General features: G+C 38.8%; 1 protein-coding gene and 1 pseudogene across 7 annotated transcripts in view; one reads left to right on the plus strand and one right to left on the minus strand.

The window, feature by feature from the left end:
• The window catches only part of SRPK2 (SRSF protein kinase 2), a 255,049-nt gene that overhangs the window by 31,709 nt on the left and 201,534 nt on the right, over positions 1–21,806 (plus strand). The gene's annotated exons all lie outside the window — the stretch shown is intronic.
• Positions 8,702–8,870, minus strand: LOC120243586 (annotated as a pseudogene).

Consider the following 21,806-nt stretch of genomic DNA (forward strand, 5'->3'; position numbering starts at 1 on the left):
TTCTGAGAGAGAGAGAGAGAGACAGCATGAGCAGGGGCGGAGCAGAGAGAGTGGGAGACCTAGAATCTGAAACAGGCTCCAGGCTCTGAGCTAGCTGTCAGTACAGAGCCCGATGTGGAGCTTGAACCCACAAACTGTGAGATCGTGACTTGAGCCGAAGTCGGATGCTTAACTGACTGAGCCACCTGGGCGCCTCAAAACTTACCATTTTAATGTTTTGTAAGTCTGCATACAGTTGAGTGGCGTTGAGTATGTTTACATGGTCTTGCAGCCATCCCCATAGGTCCATTTCTGGAAGGTTTTCATCATCCCATATTCAGATTCTGTATGTATTAGAAACCAGAGTTTCTGGGGTGCCTGGCTAGCTCAGCTGCTGGAGCACACGACTCCTGATCTCAGGGCTGTGGGTGTGAGCCCTACATTGGGTGTAGAAATAACTTATAATCTTTAGGGGCATGTGGTGGCTCAGTCGGTTAAGCATCTGGACTCTTTATCTCATCTCTGATCTTGATCTCAATGTTGTGAGTTCAAGCCCCATGTTGGGCTCTTGCTAGGTGTGAAGCTACTTAAAAAAAAAATAAAGAAACCTGGGTTCCATTAAACTTGTTTTCATTGGGTACCATTTATGAAAAACATTTGATTTTTTTTCTTTTTCTTTTTTGTAAGTTTATTTATGCATTCTGGGAGAGAGAAAGCACCAGTGGGAGAGGAGCAGAGAGGGAGGAACAGAGAGAATCCCAAGCATTTCTTTGGTCTTGTGCATTTCTTTAAAATGTGCAAATGAATTTGGATTATCTCATCAAACTGAAAAGCTACTGTTTAGTTTTTAGTTTTTGAATCTGTAGGAGAGAAACTTGACTGTGAATTGAGATTCATCCTAATGGACTCTGAACACTGCATATCAGTGTAAGAGTTGTCATTGTTCTTTGTTTCCTTTTCTACAGTTACTTAAAATCTTTTCTCTTCCTTTCAGTGTTTTATTCACTTTTATTATTTTAAAAAACGTGTGTGTGTTTGTTTATTTATTTATTGAAAGTGAGAGGGGGAGGGGCAGAGAGAGAGAGGGAGAGGATGAGAATCCCAAGTAAGTTTGGCACTTTCAGTGTGGAGCCTGACGTGGGGCTCAAACTTATTAATGGTGAGATCGTGACCTGAGCTGACATCAAGAGTCGGACGCTTAACTGACGGAGCCACCCAGGTACCCCTGCTTTCAGGATTTTAAATCAGAGACTAGATAAGCAAGTTTTTTTTTTTTTTTAAAGTACAAATGTGAGTGACGATTTTATTTTTAAGTTATCTTTATACCCAGTGTGGGGCTTGAACCCACAACCTTGAGATCAAGGTTGACCAAGCCAGCCAGGTGCCCCTCCAGCACTTTTTGTAAAAGAGACTACTCTTTCTTTCCTGAATTGCCTTTGGTTTTTGTTAGAATTAGTTGACCACATATGTGTATTCTGATTCTGGACTTGAATCTGTCCTATGGATTATAGACTTTTATATCTATCTTGATATTTTACTGTCTTGGTTACTGTAGCTTTTATAATAGCTCCTGAAGTCAGGTGGTTTTAAGTCCTCCATATTTGGTGTTTTTCAAAAATTTTTTTGTTTATTCTAGATCCTTTGTGTTTTTCCGTGAATTTTAGGATCACTTTGTCAGTTTCTACCAAAAAGTGCTTATTTAGATTGGGATTGCATTGAATCTATAGATAAATTTGGGGGAGAAGTAACATCTTTAACTGTATCGAATCTTTGGTCCATGAATATGTATATATTTCTACTTTTATTTAGATTGTCTTTAATTCTTTTCAGTAACATTTTGTAGTTTTCAGTGTACAGTTGTTATGCATCTTTGGTCAGATTTATTCCTAAGTATTTAAAATTTCTGATGCTGTTATTATCAGTATATATTTTTTAATTTCAGTTTTTTTACTTTATTATATTTTTTAGACCACATAGATCATGGTTATGATTGTGGGTTCTGGAATTGGACCTAGGTTTAAATTGTAGCTTTACTACTTCTTGGGTGACACGGGTTGTGGAAAATACTACTCTCTTTTTCTGAACTTGTTTTTGTTAGTAAAATGGAGAATGATTATCAACAGCCATTTTCAACCTTGGTGCTGCAGATGCCAGTTGCAGCTACTCAGCCTGATGATGAAAAAGGTCTGCAGACCTCTGGGCATGGTGGGGATGGGGGTGGAAGTGGTGGTGGGGACATCAAAATCACCCGAGTGAGAACCATTGTTTTTACTTTGTGAGATTGTTGTGACGTTTAATTTGATTGCATGGAAAGAACTTACTTAGAGTACTTGTCTATGGAAAGCAGTAATTGGTCAATACTTTATCATACATTATTTAATTATTTAGGTACTTTAAGTCACTTTGTTTACTCTAAGTATAAGCGCAGAAAGGGTAGTCTTTGGAAGGAAATCATTTACTTATGTCTTAGAGTCCAGGGAAAATTTGGTAACTAATTGAGTGTGGGTGCTTTACTATACTGGTTTGAGGAGGTATGTATCTAATTACGTATCTCTGTGGAAACCAGAAAGAAATGAAGACGAGGATTAGTAAGAAACTGGACTGCTGTCCATTTTCTCTTGTGTCACATCTTCTCGGTGTGGTTTTATATTTATGTCAAAGGTGGTGGATTTCTAGAATGTCAGTTACAAAACTCAAGTGTGTTTAAAAAACACAGTGACTTCACTCACCTTGCCTGGCGGGCACGTGTTGTTTCTTTGCTGTTGGTCATTCCATCGTCTTGTGAAAAGGACACCCTTCTTTCATTCTGTGGAGTCATTCAGTATTGAGAGTGCTGGGAGAAGTGCGGGTAGGGGCATGAGGGAATCGCTGCCCTCCCTCGGCACCTAACTTAATCCAAACCTGGAGTTTGCTCCCTAGAACTTGAACCCTGTGCCCAGTGACTGGAGATCCTGCCCTTTCGGAATAGGACCGGAACGATGTGGTCTGGATCATCCAGGACTGCCTGCATCCTGACCCTTCTCTGCCCCTTTGGCCTTCCTTTTTTTTGGCTCTGTGTGCACCCCTGTAACTTTCTCACAACCCTCCCTCTCCTTTTCTGAATGGAGTTGGCTGTGACAAGTTGATGGTTAACCTTTCTCCCATACTGTTTAGGTAAAATGTGTGAAGGACCGAGAATTGCTTTGAAAATTGATATGTAAACATGTACTTTTCTTACATACTGTTTTGTCTGGTTTTAACATATTTCTTATGATACGATTTTCTTTCCAGTGGAAAGCTGTTTTGTGAGTAGAAATCTGGTGTGTAAAAAATCTTGTTTGAGGGGCACCTGGGTGGCTCAGTTGGTTAAGCAGCCGACTTCAGCTCAGGTCATGATCTCACGGTTCGTAGGTTTGAGCCCCGTGTCTGGCTCTGTGCTGACAGCTCGGAGCCTGGAGCCTGCTTCGAAGTCTGTGACTCCCTCTCTCTCTGTCTCTCCTCTGCTCACACTCTGTCTCTCAAAAATAAATAAACATTAAAAAAAAATTAAAAATTTGTTTGAGAATGGCCATCCGTTTTGTGGAAGTTCTCTCATTTTTGTATTCGTTGCTGTACGCCTCTGTGATTGACGGAATAACGTAATTTTAACACTGATATGCCAGAGAGCAGGAAGTGAAATATTTACCATTAAACAAACAGAGATGCTTGGAGGGCTCAGTCGTTTGAGCTTCTGACTTTTAATTTCGGGCCCAGGCCATGAACTCTTGTGGTTCCTCAAGATGGAGCCTCACGTTGGGCTCTGTGCTGACAGTGCAGAGCCTGCTTGGGGTTCTCTCTCTCCCTCTCTTTCTGCCCTTCCCTCTCACTCTCTCTAAATAAACATTAAAAAATAAAAATAAAAAGTAGTCACATAAATAACGTTTTTTAAAATGAAAAATAACTTTCAAAACATTGATTGAAGTGGCTTTCAATGTCTGACTTAATGGAAGACAGTTGGATTCTCACATTTATTTCTTCATTCAATCTCTTGTGATATATTTGAAGTAAATATATGAAAAAAATGTGGACAAATAGGTAGTTGGAAAAAAGTATTTTAATGGACTTTTTAGAGAATCAAAGGTATTATGGCTACACTGACACTTGGCAAGTGTTGGAAGAAAGGTGGTGTTGAGGAATCTAGGCCCATATTGATGAGCTTTCCTACTACAGTAAAATCTGTAATGTACAGTTGATTTCCTTGTACATTACATGACTCTGCCCCACACATGATTTTGTGATGTCATGTTTTGGTCGTTTGGAAAATGAGCTATGCAGAACTTCCAAATGTTGACACATGTCATTATACAGTAAGTATCCCAAAGTAATGTTCATTACTGTCTCATCAGAAGAGTTTTAAGTGTGGAGACCTGTCCTGCTTATGGTGGCAGATAGAAGTTTTACAGACTTCTCGTGAAAGCTTGAATTTTGTCATTGGCAACAAATACTTTCATCTGTTTTCCTTTAATTGCTAGACTTCCTATTTTTTAATAGAAAATGTCTTTCCTGTAGCCAAGTCTGAATAAGTATTGTTTGTGTTGTTTTTTTCAAGTAAAGATGATGTTCCATGAAAAAAAAGTGGCTAATTCCACATATAATTCAGTTACCCAAGTGCTTTTTCTTGAGATAGCCATCATATTTTGATGTGTACCAGTTCTTTATGCACATTTCCCACTTTGTCACACAGAATTTTAAGTAGATTTTTTTTTTTTTTTTTTAAGCTTATTTTTGGGACACCTGGCTGGCCCAGTTAGTTGAGCAACCAGCTTTGGCTCAGGTCATGATCTCACGGTTTGTTAGTTTGAGGCCCCGCATTGGGCTCTCTGCTCTCAGCACAGAGCCTGCTTCAGATCCTCTATCCCTCGTCACTTCTCCCATTCACACACACACACTCTCTCAGAAGTAAATAAATGAATAAATAAATATGAAAGTTTATTTTGAGGGAGAGCGTGCATGTGTGCACATGCAAGTCTATGAGTGGGGGAAGGGCAGAGAGAGAGAGAGGGAGCGAGAGAATCCCAGGCAGGCTCTGTGACAGAGCCAGAGGCAGGGCTTGAACTCGGGAATGGGGAGCTCATGACCTGGGCTGAGATCAAGAGTTAGATGCTTAGCCAACTGAGCCACCCAGGAGTCCTGCTTAGTATTATTTTAGAAATGTCAGTGCAGTCATACAAGGAAAACAAACAAACATACACAAATTAGAAAGAAGTGAAGCTTATTATTTTCAGATGATAGTCTGTTTGAAGAATCTGAGACTATTGTGAAAATTATAATTAAGAAGTGTTAAGGCAAGTGAAGTATTCCAAACAGAAAAAAATAATTTAAAAATATTTCAGTAATAACCTATTGGATATATAATGGAAAGACACTCTCATTACAATAGGATCCAAAAATAATATCTTTTTCATAATTGAGGGCATTTAAGTAGATAAATAATTTGGACAGGTTAGTTAGAACATTGAGTATGTAAGGTCAGCAATTTTTTTTTTTTAGCTTGATACTCTTAGGCGAGATGAATTATTTTAAAAATCCTGTAACAGTTCTTACCAAATTTACTCAAAGATAAACTTTCAAGTCACCTTCTTTTTTTTGCCTTGTAATAATTTCAGACTAGTATTTTATCTTAAAACATTTTAATTCCAGGTTTTGGTTACAGGAATTACATTGAAAAGTATTTTCATACATTCTTTTTTAAAGCTATTTTTTAATAATGAGAAATTTCAAACTTAGAAGTTGAGTTAATAGCGTATTAAATGCAAGTAGCTGTCACTTAAATTCAGTTTTGTTACTTTGTTGGATATGATAATGATTTGTGATTGTGTAAGAAAATGTACAAATCTTTTAGTGACTGATCTGTGTTCCCCCAAGGTAAGATATTGAAGTCCTGACCCCCAAAGAGATGGTATTTGGGGATGGGACCTTTGGCAAATAGTTAGATTAAGATAAGGTCATAAAGGTGAAGCCCTTACAGTGGGATTAGTGCCCTTCTAAGAAGAGATACCGGGGCACCTGGGTGGCTCAGGTGTTGAGTGTCTGACTCGTGCTGACAGAATGGAGTCTGCCTGGGATTCTCTCCCCCTCTCTCTGCCCTTTTAGACTGTGGTCATCTAAACCCAATCTTGTATTCACATTTCCACAATTACTTCTTAGACTTGAGTTTTTAGAATTGGGATCCAGAAATAACTCCATGTGTTCCATTTGTTTGGTATGCTTTGTAAATACGGGTAAGTAAAAGAGGGGTTTTAAAAAGTGCATTGGGACCATGGATTCTTTATCCAGTGGTCGTATTAAACAAAAAAAAAAAAAAAAAAAGGAAGGAGGTGAAGGACTGCTGTAGAGTAAAAGATATTTTAAAATGCAGAATGAACAAATGTAATATGTGGGCTTTTATTTTTTTTGAAGAGGGTCCTGATTCTGACATATTAACTTTTAAAAAGATGACAGTGTCTTAAGTTCTCTAACTCTAATATTCTGGAAAGCTAATAATATAAACATTTGAGTTATAAATAAGAATAACATTCTGAAAATATTTTAATTAAGAATTTTATATTTTTCACAAATTATAATATTTTAATTTTTAAACATTCCCAACACACTAATGAAAATTATGTTAGAATATATATTTTTAAATGTTTTATTTATTTCTAGGAGAGAGAGATAGCGTGAGCAGGGGAGGGTCAGAGAGAGAGGGAGTCACAGACAGAAACAGGCTCCAGGCTCTGAGCTGGCAGTCAGCACAGAGCCCAACGTGGGGCTTGAACCCACGAACCGAGAGATCATGACCTAAGCGAAAGTTGGACGCTTAACCGACTAAGCCACCCAGGCGCCCCTAGAATATTTTTAAAAGTCAAGATATTATTAACTCATGGCGTAGCTTTAAAAACTTCTTCCCCCCAAAAAACAACTTCTCCAAAGCTGAGTTTATCAGAGTAGTTTAGTAAAATTTTATAAAGATCATTACTAAGATATTTTTGATGTAGTGTTTTATATTAACCATACTGAACTTTTAATGTGCAGTGATATTATCCGAGTATGAATTTAACCAGTAGGTGGCAACAAATCAATACCTGAGCTTATTTTTAAGGAAATTCAGGAAAAATAATATGTCATAAATAAAGCACATTTGCTATTTTTCTACAAATAAATATTTTACTTATGTCCTTTATACATGCTTTTTAATTTGAAAAAAGGTATAGATTTTGTTTTTGTATGATATGCATAGTTCTTTTTAAAGCTGTGATTGGTTTTTAATAGTTGGATGATTAATTTATAGTTGTACTCAAAAACTGATAATGTAGGTATTTGATTTATTACCTGGTGGATCCAAATAATTATGATTTGAGGAATTATTTTTTTTTGCCTTGTTTAATTAAAAGCTTAATAATCTGGTTAATAAGCAGTGTTTAACTTGCTAAAAATAAGCTTATATTAAAATTAAAAACCCACAAAAACCCCAGACACTTCATATTAAATCACTGTGTGATAGAACAAATTGGGAAAAATCAGTGGGGAATGTATTCATATGTTGTAATGTTATAAATGAATTACATCTGTTGTTATTTATATCAGCAACTGTATTTACTTTCTAGTATTGCATCAATTTGTCAAATGAGAGAAAAGCCTAATACCATTTATAATAGTTCTCCAGGACTGTACACTGTTGGTGGATGTGTGTCTGTGTCCCCGCGTCGTCCCTTGGGTTCTCTGTCTCATGAAAGTATCCTGGAGTGGACTGTCAGCTTTCCATCAGAACATAACTGCTGCTAAGATGTAGGGGAAGAGGTTAGGACTCCAGGTTTGTTTTAAAGGGTAAGGTTAGCCTTTAAAAAAAATTAGCTGTTTTTTAATAATATTAGCAGTTTTTAATTCTAAAGAGTTGGAAAAGGAAAAGGAGTGTTATAATACTTCAGCTCTTTAATCTGTTGATTTAGAAAAGATACAACTGAACATAATCTTGAGCAAAGCAGTCGGTGGTTACAAAATGTTAATTGTCCCTTCAACACAAAGTGTATAAACCTTTTTATGTTTTGTCCATATATACAAGCTAAATGTCATTATTTACTACTTGATATATTTTGGGTACTTTCTAACCTACACTCATGTACATTTCTAATTTCACTCATTACAGTTTACGTAGTTCCACATATTTAGGCTTTTTGCTCGTTTCTTTTTTATTTTGTAAATACCATTTCTTGTGAATATATTTTGCATACTTAGTTTTATGGGGAGGGAGGAAGAGTAATATTTTTGGAAAATAGAAGTTTATGTGAAGTCCAAAGATATGAGCAATGTTATAGTTTCTATCATTTGTTTTTAGATTTTATTTTTCTTTATTTTTTTGAACCGTACTTCCCTTTATTGACATTGTCAGACATTCTTACCCCCATGAAGTGAGATAGTTTTCAGTCTGCCATAACATGTACCCACACATCTTCACCTTGAAAATGTAACATTTCAAGCTTTAGTCAGGGTAGATTACTCCTTTTTTTAAAAAATTGTTTCATTTATTTCTGAGAGAGAGAGAGAGAGACCACATGAGCAAGGGAGGGTCAGAGAGAGAGGGAGACACAGAATCTGAAACAGGCTCCAGGCTCTGAGCTGGCAGTCAGCACAGAACCCGACGCGGGGCTCAAACCCACGAACCGTGAGACCGTGGCCTGAGCCGAAGTCGCACGCTTAACCAACTGAGCCACCCAGGCACCCCAGATTACTCCTTTTTCATTCTCACAATTTTTATGGTGCTGCTGGAAGTCTTCTCAGCATTTGCTTTGAGTTTTGTCTTGCGCAGGTCTCACTGCTTTTGCACCAACCTGGGAATATGGGAGGTAGCTGAGTCCAGCCTCTTGCCAGTAAGCCACCATCATGTCACAAGAGCGGGCACGGCAGTGTTGGCTCCTCGATTGTCTTTAGATTAAAGAACACACAAGCATACAGTTCTCTCTCTTTCCTCTTGCCCTTCAGATTTTTGGCTTTGTATTTCATTCAGCTTTGTTAGGTGGATAAATGCAGGTGGCTGTCAGGAATGTACATTTCCCTTGAAGTGATGTATAGGAACTTGTGTTTTTCTTGATACTTTGGAATATCAATATCCTCTTTATCAGCTGCCTGTATCCACTGGTATGGTTCCTGGTCTCCTGGTCTCAGTCCTGTCTCTGGCCTTTTTGACCTGCTGTTTTCTCTCTTCTTTGTTTTCTGGTTTCTTGTTATTTCTTCTGGTATCAGCTTTGAAATTGTGTCTTACAGAATTCTTTCATGACCATCCCATATACAGTGCCTCCTCAATAGATCTTTTCTTGGGGCAGTCTGTCTTTTCCTCTCTGGTGCTTACCAGAACATTCCATTGCTATTTGTGCTGTGTGCTCAGTTCCCTACTAGACTGCAGCTCTATGAGGCCAGGGGCCATGTGTATTTTATTCAGACTGAAAATTCAGGGCCTGCACCCACGCTTAGAATGTTCTATGAACTTACAGTAAGTCAAATGAATTGCTGAATGAATGAACTTTAAAGCTTTAATGTTTACATGTCAGAACTCCTTTAACTTTTTTCTGTTCATCTTTCCTGTCTCTTCATTCTGTAGTAATGAGTTTTCCTTTTCTCCAGAGGTAGGATATGCTTTTAGGATCAGTATTTGTTTTTATGGATTATTCTCAATATTTTTTTAATGTTTATTTTTGAAAGAGAGAGCATGAGTGGAGGAGGAGCAGAGAGGGGAGACACAGAATGCGAGGCAGGCTTCAGGCTCTGACCTGATGCTCAACTGACTAAGCCACCCAGGCGCCCCTTTATGGGTTATTCTTCATATTTATTTCTTTGACACATCTGAAATTTATTGTGGAATATAGTAGAATGAAGTATATTCAGGTAATTCCTTTTGTTTTAAACTACAGTATCATATATTGAGTCATTTGTTACTATTGGTAGTTAAAAATTTAAATGTAGAATATGGTTTTATATTTTAGTCCATTGATGCCTTCTCTTTTTAAAATAGGAAAATCTAGTTTTAAACTATTATATTTTGAAAACCTGGTCCCCATAAAAATATAATTTAAATTATTTATGGTATCCATGAATATATAATTACCACTTAAATTATTTAATTTTTGTGAAACCCATGTGAATTTTACTATCATAGGATCAAGTTATAGAAAATATTCTATGTGGTTTCTACTTGTTATTTTGCTTAAACTCTAAATTTATATTATTGTCATATTTATACTTAGGTTTCATATTTTAAAAATTTTTTTTAATGTTTTTTTATTTATTTCTAGGAGAGAGAGAGAGAGACAGCCTGAGCAGGGGAGGGTCAGAGAGAGAGGGAGTCACAGACTGAAACAGGCTCCAGGCTCTGAGCTGGCAGTCAGCACAGAGCCCGACGCGGGGCTCGAACTCATGAACCACGAGATCATGACCTAAGCAAAAGTCGGATGCTTAACCGACTAAGCCACCCAGGAACCCCAGGTTTCATATTTTTAAACTGAATTTAAATTTTATCTTACCACCCACCCACCCCACCCCATCCCATCAATCCTACAACTTACTCTTTGCTAAGTCATTTGGGAATAGACATCGAGAACTGCTGACATATTAACTTTACCCTGAATAATTAAACATGTCTCTTAAGAAAAGGGATGTTTTCCTACAATACAACTGCAGTGTTATTATCACTCTCAGGAAACTTAACATTGATAGAATACTGTGTGTGTGTGTGTGTGTGTGTGTGTATAAATTTAACATTGGTAGAATATTGTGTGAATATATATATATATGTAAAACTATATATTACATACATGTATAATCACACATATACATACACATATATAATGTAAGTCCAGGGTTACACATTACATTTAGTTGTCATGTCTCAGTTCTCCTTAATCTGGAATAGTACTTCTGAAACTCTGTGGTGAAGGACCATTTCCCCCCCTTTCATTTCCATTCTGCTATGGACCAATAATTTGTCTAAAATAACAACAATAAGTTACTAGAAAAGTAAAATGGAAGAAATGAAGACATAGAATAAAGGCTTATTTAAAAATTAGATTCTACTATCAAGTTCCTATAAAAATTTCTGAACTCTAAATTGTGTACTTCTCTTACCCTGGATCAATAGCAAACATTTTGAGGTCTTTTAGTGATTTGAGAATTCAGTAGCGCTGGCTGATCTGGAACAGTTCCCCCAGGCTAATTCATTTTTATTATTTAATGGCCATGAGCATTTTAAAGAGCCCAAGCCAGTTGTTCTATAGAAGAGTCTCTTAATTTGGATTTGTCTGATTTGTAATGATGAAAAATCAGATTAAATACTTTTGACAGGAATACATCATAGGTCATGGTGTCCCCTTCTCAGTGCATCATTATTATCACATGAGACACTTCATTATTGCTAATGTTAAGTATCATGTGGTTAAGTATCAGGTTTTTTAATTGTAGAGATTTTTCCCTTTTTAAATTCATAAGATAATTTCAGACTACGTAGATATTTGTTCTTAGAGTTATGCAATGGTTTTAACATCCCTTGGTGTTTCTTGCCTGCATCATTGTTTTCAACCATGGGTTGGTCTAATTCTCTTAGTATCTTTTTACGTTGATTAGTTGTCATTCTTTTGAAGAGAAGACATTTTCCTGCTCCAGCAGAGTTCTTAAACAACATTGTAGAGATGAGCCCTCTTTCCCCTTTTTCTGCAGGATGCCTGTCTGACCGAGGGGAAATTGAAATAAGTGTGTTTATTGGACACCTCCCATTTCCCTTTATGTACCTTTTCCATCAGTTTTACCCTTTGGGTCTATTTTCTCCTGGTGTCAGTTTTCCCTAAGTTTCTGATCTCAGAACTTCATGCCTCAGCCCTTGATGGCTTCATTTCCTTAAACTACCTTCTCTCTCTCTCTCTCTTTTTTCCCCTTGTCTCATGATCAAAACTGCTTTGTCTGGTCCACATTAATGCATGAAATTTTTGTTATTTAGCTTTCTTGAGCAATTTGTTTCTTTAGCTTTTTAGATCTATTTTTTTAAAAAACTCTATAAAAAGAGATTCTTGTAAGGTGAGTGAATAAATTAGATGACTAATAGGCAGTGTGACATGGTGAAATATGTAAAGGCAATGTGGGAGAAAGATTTTTTTGGAGGTGGTAGTTGAAGTTAAGGAGCCAGCAGTCTCTTCTGTAGATGAGTTTGTGAAGATTCACATCTGAGCTTGTGAACCTGGGTTGTTCCTGTTTTTGTTGTTGTTGTTGTTAATACCTTTTACTACTGGCCTGCATTTTAGTTTAACCTCTCCCTGCTCATCCCCCAGCCCACTCTGGTTTCCTCTCCTGCCCTGATTCGTTTTGTGCACTGTTAGGGTTTATGACTGGAATGAACCAGGGAATAGAGTCTTCTTTGTAAGTCTGGTGTCTGTATTTCTGGTATCTTCTGGCAGAAATTTCTTGTAAATTTCAAGATGTTTTAGATCAACTCATCTGAATTTAGTACTTTCTGCCCTTCCATTCATTCAGCAGGTATTGGGTGCCTACTGTGGACGGTATTGCTGGGCACTGGGATATAATAATGAACAAGCTGATGTGGTTCTCTCCTTCTGTGTTGTAACTTGGTTGGGGAGGCAGCTGTGTAGCAGACAGTACACAGGTACATGGATGCAAAGCGATGGGAGAACAATCTGGTGCCACAGGAGAACCTTACCCAACCTTGGCAGGGAGGAGATCAGGGGAAGTTTCTTGGAGGTCAGTATGTTGGTGAGGGGGGTGCAGAACCAGGAGAGTGTGGGAGTGGTTGACAGAGGACCTGGAAAGGACCAGATAGTAAAATGGTTTTTGCTTTCCAGGCCACATGATCTTTGTGCCTAACCCTGCCACCGTAGTGCAGAGCAGCCATGGGAAATCAATACATCAATGTGAGGGTGTTTCAGTCAGACTTATGGACAGTGAACTCAGAGTTACTTAAAATTTTTGGCTGTCATGAAATACTATTATTTTGATTATTTCCCACCCAACCATTTAAAAATGTAAAAACCATTTTTAGCTTACATGTTGTTACAGAAACAGGTGGTGGGCTATAGTTTGCTGACTCCTGGAATATGGTACTAAAATAAAATGCCCATTATCAAGGGTCTTTTGCCTGAACTCTTTATAAAAACAGAGCTATAGTGCAATAAACCTGTAGTCAGAGTGTGCATTATGCTTTCAGTAAGACATAAATTTGTAGGTAGCATTGAAAATTATAGTATTTCTGCACCTCTCGCCGTTCTTATGAAACATTCCAGTAATTCTGGAAGTTCAAAGGAAAGGCTGTTGGGAATTAAGAGAGTGATTGACTAGTGGTCCCCATACAGAGGGGCTTGCGTGGTGTAATTAATTGTACTTTGAAGGTCCAGGTTCCAGTCATGATCTTGTCAATTACTGCCTGTGCACATCATTGCACTTCTTTGAGCTTTGTCTGTGAAGAAGAGAAAGTAAACGCAACACAGATATTGCTTGGAATTACTGCAAGTAATAGTATACTTTAAAGCATCATGTAAAGTGTCAACACTAATATTTTAAATTATACTGCCATTTCTAGCATCTTTACACATATCATATAGATGTACAATGGTATTATGTTTGCTTGGTTTTTGTCACCAAGATGGATTCTTGACCAAGATAGATTCTTGAGGAATTCAGCCATCATGCAGACATTCATGTGTTTATATTAAGGACTGTTCTAAATATGGGGATAAAACAGTAAATAAGAAGCTGTTCTGTCCTTGTGGGATATAAATAAATATGTATTGTACTATGAGGCAGTCATAAGTACTATAAAGAAAATAAAGGTAAGTGGTAGATGGGGATATGGGAATGGTGGATGGGGAAGCCTCTTAGGAAATACGGTTTGAACTTACTAAGGTTTGGAGAGGTGGGAGAGCTTTCAGAGAGACGGAGAATACAATGTAAAGGCCCTGGCATAAGAAAGAGGGTTATTTTTTTTTTAACATTTATTTATTTTTGAGAGACAGAGACCGAGCACGAGGGAAGGGGTAGAGAGAGAGGGAGACACGGAATCTGAAGCAGGCTCTGGGCTCTGAGCTGTCAGCACAGAGCCTGATGTGGGGCTTGAACCCAAGAAATCTGAGGTCATGATGTGAGCCAAAGTTGGATGCTTAACTGACTGAGCCACTCAGGCACCCCAAGAAAGAGTTTTTAGTATGTTTGAATAAAGTCCAGCAAACATCGAGTGGATCAGATGATGTAGAGAGGTAGGGGACAGATTTATAGGACCCGTTGGACCGTCGGAAAGAGTTTGGATTTTATTCAGGGAAAGATGAAAAAGCTATTGGAGGATTTTGAGCCAGAGAGTGAGAAGTGATCACTCTCTCTTTCTTCTTTTCTGAACAGTTCTGTCCTAAAACCATTAGGTGGCACATAGCATGAGGAGTGGTTATGTGGAGCTGTTGTGGCACAAAGCATGTTGGCCCAAGTGAGATGGGAGGGTGGCCTGGGACACAGTGTCCATGTTGGGAGGGCATGACAGATGTCACTGGAGTCAGAGCTCTTTCCGATGGGGTCAGCCACTGTGGGATTTTAGAGCTTGATGAGGGTGAGGAGAGTATCCAGAGGGGAGAGTAGACTGCATGGAGAGTCAGGGCCCATGATGTCCCCACCGTGTGTAAGGGGTGGCCTGGAGGAGGCGGTGAGGATTAAATCATAGTGATATAGCAGTCTTAATTTTCTGATCTTGTTGATTTTGTTGTAGTCTATAGACCACCCTTGTTTTTAGCATTTGGGGGTGTTGGAGCATCTTGGCAGCTGACTCCCAGGTGGTTTGGGGAAGAAAGTTCTTTGTACTGTGCTTTTCTACAAGTTTGTTTTAAAATTGAAAAAGGAAGAACAAAACCAACAATGTCGCTCTGGCCACTGTATGTTAATGGGTTGTAGAGTGGCAGGATTTCAGGGAGGAGGCTGCAGCGGCAGCTAGCCTCAGCGGGTTGTGCCGGTGGTGTGAGCAGCTGGTCTTAGGAGGGAGAATGGTCAGATGGGGGACTTCATTTGAAGGAAAAGTTGATTGGATTTACTGATGGGTGTGAGAGAAGACAAGAGTCAAGGATAGCCTCTTGGTTTTTTAAGGCTTGAGGAACTAGGGAAAGATGATGTCATTAAATAATGCCATGAATTCATTTTTTTCAAAACTGAGTTTGTCAAAAAAAGGAATTGTGTTTGTCAGAAGACCTGGTTTCCAGTCTTAGCTCACCCATGGAGATGGTGTGTGAACTTCACTTGTCTTGGCATTCTGGCTCTTGGTTTATGCATGTGGACAGAATGGTATAGCAAGCCACCTAAGCCAAACCTGGTCTTCATTTGAGCAAGGCATGTGGTAGTCTCTTATACTTTGTTGAAGGGCTCGAGAAATGTGGCTTATATCATTGCACACCTTGATAGTTTAACACCTGCTCTCCCACCGTATTAATGATTTAATCACTAACTTTACTTTCAAAGAGTTCATTAAATGCTGAGATGAAACACTTTGTCTTTGATCCTGTTTTGCTGAATGATTTTATCAGTGTCTTGGATGACTTAAATCACGTGGTCATCAAATTAGTATAGGTAGGGATGTTGAGAGCACTTTTTTGGGGTGTTACAGTTGAGAATCATGAATCTTGGTTGAATGAAACTATCATGATTATTACTGATGAATAGCTTCGGTTAACTTCATAATGTACCTACCTCAGTGTACACACATATTGGATTTTAAATAGGAATGGCAGCATTATTGGGCCTTAAATGATGATAATGGGAAACCCCCAGGCACGCTGCCTGAGGGACAAACCCTGCAGATGTCAGTAGCATCCCTCCTCAGTCAAAAGGTGTACTTATCCATGCTTCATGTTTATTAGCTTTTTGGTTATGAATCATTTGGTCAGAGTACTTTTAAGGAAAAGCAGTTTGGATCCTTCCAAAAATTTGTTTCTATCATGAATACTTGAGGTGATATTTCATACCTTGAAAAAAGCTTCCTTAGGTGAAGTTTTCAGCCAATTTGCTTGGCTCCACTAAGGGAAAAATGTGAGTGATGGGTCCCTAGATCATTGCTATAATGTTGAAGATACATAAATTGATATAATACATGATAAAGATTTTTTTTTTCCACTTCTTGGAAATTAATGTGCTATTCCCACTTTATCCTTAAAATAACTCTAAAGCACCAAACACTGTTCCCCTGTGTTCTTTGTTAGTATGTAGTATCTTGTACACTTGGGTGCTGAGTAAGTTACATAGTAAGTAATTGAGAAGAAAGACTTTATTGTTCCTAACATTTCTGAACAGTGCCAGTATTATAATTTTATTTGCTTTAAGAACCAGCTCTTGAGAAAGTACTAGACTGCCTGCAGTGTCTCAAACATGAAATACGGGTAGGTGGTGCAGAGAAATTTCTGTGCTGTTCTGCCTTGTGGTTTGAAGTTTGAAACTTAGGAGGAAGTTTTGCTGCCTGACATTTTCAAACATTGATGGTGGTAACGCAGACTTGAATGTTTGTCACTGTCTGTATTCACAGAAAGCCTCACCTTCCATTTGTTTTTGGATTTTGTTAAGGAACTTTTAGTGTATACATTTCTCTAGAGCTTTTTTCCCCCATCATAAAATTTCAGTCTTTATGTAAATATACGTTCTTAAAGTTTGTTTTCATAGATCATTTTTGCCCCAGTGTTTTCTCTCCAGCTGCATCTGAGCCATGAACCAGGGAGACCTAAGGTACTGAGAGGGGAACTCTGAGCGGGGGAGAGCATTCTGGCTGAGGTGGGATGTACACACTAGCAGATGAGACATCCATGCAAACTGAAAAAAAAAAAAAAAAAAAAAAACCTGAGGTGAAATTCGCACAACATAAAATTAACCATTCTAAAGTGAACAGTTCAGTGGCACTTAGATATTCACAATGTTGCAGCCACCGGTTCCAAAATGTTTCATCCCCCGAAAAAAGACACCTATGCCCATTAAACACTTGTACCCTGCTGCTGCTGCTGCTTCCTCCAGTCGTAGCCACGACCAGTCTGCACTTTGTCCCTTTGGATTGACCTGTTCTGAATATTTTATATAGTGGAATTATGCAGCATGTACCTTTTTGTGTCTGGTTGCTTTCATTTCCTATAATGCATCTAAGGTTCATCCAGTCGTAGCGTGAATCAGTAGTCCATCCCGTTTTATGGCTGAATAATATTCCATTACATGTATAAGCCACAGTTTATCTATTCATCACTGATGGATGAATGTGTATATAGGTATTTGAGTACCTGTTTTCACCTTTTGGTTATAAACCTAGGGATGGGACTCCTACGTTGTGTTATAATTCTGCGTTCATCTTTTTTGAGCAATCACTACACTGTTTCCTCCAGAGGTTCCACTACTTGCTATTCCCTCCAGCAATATATGAAGGTTTCTCCACATCTTTGCTAACATTTGCTAGTTTCTCCTTTCTTGCTTCCTTCCTCCTTCCTTCTTTTCTACTCTCCATTTCTAAATTTTTAAAATTTTATTTGAGAGAGAGAGAGAGAAAGAGAGCGTGCGAGCATGTACAAATGGGGGAAGAAGAGGGAGTAAGAGAATCTTAAGCAGGCTTTACTCCCAGCACGGAGCCCAGTGAGGGACTTGATCTCAAAATCATGACCTTGAGCCAAAGTCAAGAGTCGGACACTTACCAGCTGAACACCATAGGTACCTTCAGCCATCCTTTTTAAATTACAGCTGTCCTTTTTCGTTTGAAGTAGTCTCTCACTGTGGTTTTTGCATTCTCTAGATGATTGATGACATTGAATATCCGTTCATGTGCTTGTTGGTGACTTCTAGATCTTTAGAGAAATGTCTGTTGACATTTTTGTTGTTACTGAGTTGTGCTTATTATTTATTTTAGGTACTAGACCTTTATCAGATGTATGATTTATTAATATTATCGCTTCTGTAGGTTGTCTTTTGCTTTCTTCTTTTTCTTTTAATTTTAACTGGGCTCCAGGCCCCACGTGGGACATGAATTCATGACGCTGAGATTTATTTTTTTTAAATTTTTTTTAATGTTTTTTATTTCTAGGAGAGAGAGAGAGAGAGACAGCGTGAGCAGGGGAGGGTCAGAGAGAGAGGGAGTCACAGACTGAAACAGGCTCCAGGCTCTGAGCTGGCAGTCAGCACAGAGCCCGACGCGGGGCTCGAACCCACGAACCGCGAGATCATGACCTAAGCGAAAGTCGGACGCTTAACCGACTAAGCCACCCAGGCGCCCCTTGACGCTGAGATTTAGAGTCGCATGCTCTACAGACTGAGCCAGTCAAGTGCCCCAATTTTTTTGTTTTCTTGATAATGCCATTTGATGCAGAAAGGTTTTTAATTTGGATAGTCCAATGGATCTGCTTTTTCTTTTGTTGCACATGCTTCTGTTAGTATAATCTAGGAATCTATTGCCAGACTCAATGTCCTGAATCTTTATCCTTATATTTTCTTCTAAGAGTTTCATGGTTTTAGCTCTTATATTTAGGTTGTTGATCCATTTGGAGTTAAGTGTTGTATGTAGTGGGAAGTAGGATTCCAACTTAAGTTCTTTGGATTGTAGATCTCCATTTGTGCCGGCGCCATTTACCACCAGGACCATTCTTTCTCCACTGGATGGTCTTGGTGTACAAACTGTTACTTCTGTGTATAAGTATGTGGGTCTATCTAGAATTTACTTCTGAGGGGAAGCTTTGTATGAGAGGGTTGTTGGGGGCCACAGTCTGGCTTTGGTCGTAAATAGGGGTTTGTCACTTGAATGCAAATTTAGCTTTATAAATATAACTTTATTTTATTTCATTATTTAAAAAAAATTAAATTTATTTTTGAGAGAGAGCGTCAGACGCGGAGGGGCAGAGAGTGAGAGAGGGGCACAGAGGATCTGAAGCAGCCTTCATACTGACAGCAGTGAGCCCGATGCGGGGCTCGAACTCACGAACAGGAGATCATGACTTGATGATCAAATGATTAAATTAGTGTGGATTTTATTTTGGTTTCTGGGTCCTCTTATTGGATCTATTTAGTTTGCCTGTTGTAGTTTAGTATTGTGAAGTGGGCTTACTGGTTTCCTTTTCTGAAAACTTAAAGGTTCTGTAATTTATTCTCAAAGTAACTATTAATGTATTTTTTATTTTTATTTTTTTAATTAAAAAAATTTTAAAGTAATCTCTGTGCCCAATGTGGGGCTCAAATTCATGACCTCAAGATCAGGAGTTGCATGCTCTACTGACTGAGCCAGCCAGGTGCCCCCCTGTTTAAATGAGAATCTCTAGCGGCACTTGGGTGGCTCATTGGGGTATCTGACTCTTCATTTTGGCTCATGTCATGATCTCGAGGCTCGTGAAATAGAGCCCTGCATCGGGCTATGTGCCAACAACAAGGAGCCTATTTGGGATTCTCTGTTTCCCTAACTTTCTGCCCCTCCACACTTGCCTCCTCCCCTCTCTCTTTCTCTCTCTCTCTCTCCCTCAAAATGAATGAATAAACATTAAAAGAAATAAGTGATGGTTTGCCTGGGTGGCTCAGTTGGTTAAGCATCTGGCTTTGACTCAGGTCATGATCTCATGGTTTGTGGGTTCGAGCCCTGCGTCGGGCTCTGTGGTGACAGCTCAGAGCCTGGAGCTTGTTTTGGATTCTATGTTTCCCTCTCTCTGCCCTTCCCCCACTTGTGCTATGTCAGTCTCTCTCAAAAATAGACAAACATTAAAAAAATAAATGAAATTCTCTAAAGAAATTATACCCATAAACTTGCTTTAAGCTTGTTTAATGTAAACATTTTGCATATGTAGCTCCTCTTTTCCTCTCTTCCACATGATTAAATTGGTAGCATTTTTGCAGTAGAGGCATTAAGGAACTGAAGATGAGAGGTGCTGAGCCAGCAAGGAATGTCGGCTTCCAGTTCAGCCCTCTGTCTTTTGATGGAGTCAGTGTGGCTGTGTGTTGGGACTATATGTTCATCTGTGTGGGTGTTTTAGATTTTTTAAAAAATTTATCTTCGAGAGGGAGAGAGTGCAGGTGGGGGAGGGAGGGACACAGGGGAAAGCTAGAGAGAATCCCAAGCAGATTCCCCACTCCTGACAGGGGGCTCAGTGTCAAAAACCATAAGATCAAGACCTGAGCCTAATGGAGAGTCCGATCCTCATCCAACTGAGCCACCCAGGTGCCCCTTGTGTGTGTTTTAAAGCTTTATAAATATAAAGCTTTAAATAATTTAAGTAATTTAATAATAATTTAATATAATTTAAATAATTATATTCACCTGGGTTAAATTTAATGCTGGATGTTGACAATAAAAACTAAAGCTTGTTAAAGTTAATCATTAATGTTTTACTTGAATAAATTTTTAAGAATGTGGAAGAGGGGCGCCTGGGTGGCTCAGTCAGTTAAGTGTCCGACTCCAGCTCAGGTCATGATCTTGTGGTTCACAAGTTTGAGCCCTGCATCAGGCTCTGTGCTGACAGCTCAGAGCCTGGAGCCTGCTTCGGATTCTGTGTCTCCTTCTTCTTTCTGCCCCCCCCCCTGCTTGTTCTCTGTGTCTGTCTCTGTCTCTCTTAAAAAAAAAAAAATTAAAAAATTTTAAAGAATGTGGATGAGACAAGAAGGTAATTTTAAGCCATAATAATACTACAATGAATATTTTAAAAAGTTCATGAAATCATAAATACCTGGAGGCTGTATTCTGAGTGATAATGTTCAATGGTAGATCACTGTATTTTGATTATAACTTTTAGCTATGTTGGAAAGGACATTTGCAGTGTGAACAATTTTAAGTCTTCTTAAATTTTAAGAAATTTTAAGATTTCTAAAGGGTAAAGTGCTTTGTGAACATAACGTTTTCTTAACTGTGATTTCCAGTCATTTTTGAAATATTGAGTAAGTTAAGTTGTTTTTAAATATATGATAGATTTTATCTTTACTCCCCTGGATTTGTGTTGATTTTAGTTTTAAGTTGTGACTCCTTGGGGGCACCTGGGTGGTTCAGTCGGTTTAGCATCTTGATTTTGGCTCAAGTCATGATCCCAGGGTTGTGGGATCAAGTGGTGCATTGGGGTTAGGGCTGAGTGTGGATCCTGCTTAAGATTCTCTCCCTCTGCCCCCTCCCTAGCTCATGCACGTGTACATACTCTGTATAAGGGGGAAAAAAAAAAGAATAAAAAGATGTAATTCCTTGGCTTACTTGAAAATATTGCCTAGGTTTTGTTTTAAAACATGAGTTTACTCATGCATGTAAATTCCTGTTTTATAAGTTGGCTTATGATCAATCATCTGATCTGTGACTGTCTTGGGGGTGCAGTAACTGAACTCTGGGTATGTGGAACACTGACTTCTCCTTCCCCTCCAGTGCAGGGGTTCCATACTGGTGGTTAGAGGCTCAGGCTGCAGGATGCTGCTTGTACCCAGAAGTTGCATGCATTCTGTAGTGCTTGAATTCTGTTTTCTAGAGAGTTAGAGCTTTTACTCACATTCTCAAGGGAGGTGTGAGGAGCATGTCTTAAACATTTTTTTTTTGAAATGTTTTATTTATTTCTAGGAGAGAGAGAGAGAGAGAGAGACAGTGTGAGCAGGGGAGGGTCAGAGAGAGAGGGAGATACAGACTCTGAAACAGGCTCCAGGCTCTGAGCTGGCAGTCAGCACAGAGCCCGAAGCGGGGCTTGAACCCACAACCGCGAGATCATGACCCAAGCGAAAGTCGGACGCTTAACCGACTAAGCCACCCAGGCGCCCCTAAAAATTTTTTTAAAGGGGGGCCTGAGTGGCTCAGTTGGTTAAGCCTCCAACTCTCCATTTCTGTTTAGGTCTTGATCTCATGGTTT

Source organism: Hyaena hyaena, unplaced genomic scaffold (assembly GCF_003009895.1).
Source record: "Hyaena hyaena isolate Hyena2069 unplaced genomic scaffold, ASM300989v1 scaffold_347, whole genome shotgun sequence".
Classification (NCBI taxonomy): Eukaryota; Metazoa; Chordata; class Mammalia; order Carnivora; family Hyaenidae; genus Hyaena; species Hyaena hyaena.